Raw genomic sequence first — 2,203 nt, 5'->3', positions numbered from 1 at the left:
CAGATATTTCTGTACTTACACTGAGTGCTATAAAAAAAAACATGGAAATGAGGGAAGGCAATCAGTCATTTGTGACTGTATTCATTCTTTTGGATTTCTCCAATTTCACTAAATTTCAGATCATTTTGTTTATGATTTTCCTTGTGATATACCTAATAGCCTTGATAAGAAACTCCCTCTTAGTGCTGGTCCCCGTGGCGGACCTCACCCTTCAAACCCCCAAGAATTTTTTCCTCAGGAGTCTCTCCTTTATGGATTTTGGTTACACCACTGTTGTCATCCTTAAAATGCTTACCAATTTCCTGTCCAAGTATAAAAGTATTTCCTTTGGTGGCTGTGTAGCCCAGATATATTTTACCTTTTTTTCGGGCTATCAGAGTGTTGGATTCTAATGATGCCTTATGACATACAGGCCGCCATCTGTGACCCACTCCACTATTCATTCATTATGAACCAGAGGCTCTGTCTGCAGCTGGACCTGGCTTCCTGGCTAGCAGGGATTACTGTGGCAACAGTACAGACTACAGTGATGTTTACATTGTGCTTCTGTGGGCCAAATGCAATAAACCATTTCTTCTGTGATGGCCTTCCTCTCTTATAGCTCATGTGCATGAAAACCTTCGCCTTTGAGGTATACAGTGTAACTGCAACTGTGATCATCCTGATGCTCCCATTTGGAGTCATCATTGCATCTTATGTCTGCATCCTCATCACCATCCTGAAGATGTCCTCCACCGAGGGCATCGCAAAGCCTTCTCCACCGGCTCATCCCACCTCATTGTGGTCTCGCTGTTCTTTGGGGCTGCGGGTTCAACCTATTTTCAGGTCAAATCCTCCTTCTCTCCTGAGAGCAAGAACCTGCTTTCTCTCTCCTATTCAGTCTTCACTCCCATGCAAAATCCCTTGATCTAGAGTCTGAGGAATCCAGAGGTGAAAGGTGCCCTGAAGACAATTCTAGATTAAAAAATATTTTCCCTGGATCTGGGAGACGCTGATCTGGGAAGCTGGCTTTTTTGATGAGGTGTCAAGAAATCAATGGCTTTGCTTTGACACCATTACTAGGTACAATCCCATCTTTTTTATTTGCTGAGGGCTCACTGTGTAAAGGGAAATTTTTTTGGCTCTTGGAAAGACGTATTCTCAGAATTAAAATATCCAACACCACTTCAAACCTAGAAGGTAGAAGGCTAGCAAGAGATGAGTCACTGAGACTTGGAAACCCATAAAATTGGCATTTTCTCAATCAAATAATGGTATTAAGGTTTTCAGGTGTGCAGAGCATTTGGCCAAAGTTTTGAGCATTAAAGAATTAATGATATGTTTTAATGTTCCACGGATTTATTTAAAAAGTATGGATAAGGGATCAGAAAAGTATCCTGCAAGTGTTCCTGCGAGTTGAAGGTTAGGTTGATTATTCATTCATTAGATAAGTTCTTATGCTCTTGATCCGCTCCCCTTACCCATACCACTTTGCTCTTCTTTTTGGGAATAGTCCCTCATTTGCATTTAAACAGATGTTGACATGTCTTAAATTCCAATTATCGGGCCTGATTTGTAAAGCAAAACCATAAGTGAAGTGCCACCTAATAATAATCAGGATTCAACACTCCCCAAAGCATGTACTTGTCTCATTCAAAAAGAAAGAAAAAGCCATACCTTTGAATAGTAACACCTAGAAATCAAGTGTTTATTCAGTTCCTTTTACTAGAATTTTAAAAATGGTATTTGTTAAGTGTTTACTATGAGCTAGGCACCGTTCTAAGCAGTGGAGTACATTCAGGCTGATCAAGTTGCACACAGTCCATGTTCTACATGGGGCTAACAGTCTTAATCACCATTTCACAAATGAGGTAACAGAGGCACAAAGAAGTGAAGTGTCTTGTCCAAGGTCACAAAGCAGACAATTGGCAGAGTTGGGAATAGGACACAAGTCCGTCTGACTTCCAGGCTCATGGGCTATCCAGGAAGTCACACTGTTTCTCAACTCAGTGTATTAGACCAGGTCGTTCCTAGCATGTTTTGAGTAGGGTTATCGTAGGGAGCGGGGGAAGGCGCTGAGCAAGGAACAAACAGGGAACAGGCAGTATGTGCACACAAACCGTACCCAACGGCTCAAGGCCAAACAGACTCAACAACAGGAGATAAAGAGACCAGGGCAAGAAAGACAAGCTTGCACCTGCAAGGCTCGGAGGCAACCTCAAGG

This window comes from Tachyglossus aculeatus, unplaced genomic scaffold (assembly GCF_015852505.1).
Source record: "Tachyglossus aculeatus isolate mTacAcu1 unplaced genomic scaffold, mTacAcu1.pri scaffold_269_arrow_ctg1, whole genome shotgun sequence".
Taxonomy (NCBI): Eukaryota; Metazoa; Chordata; class Mammalia; order Monotremata; family Tachyglossidae; genus Tachyglossus; species Tachyglossus aculeatus.
The sequence above is the reverse complement of the archived record's forward strand: the minus strand, read 5'-3'. Positions refer to the sequence as shown.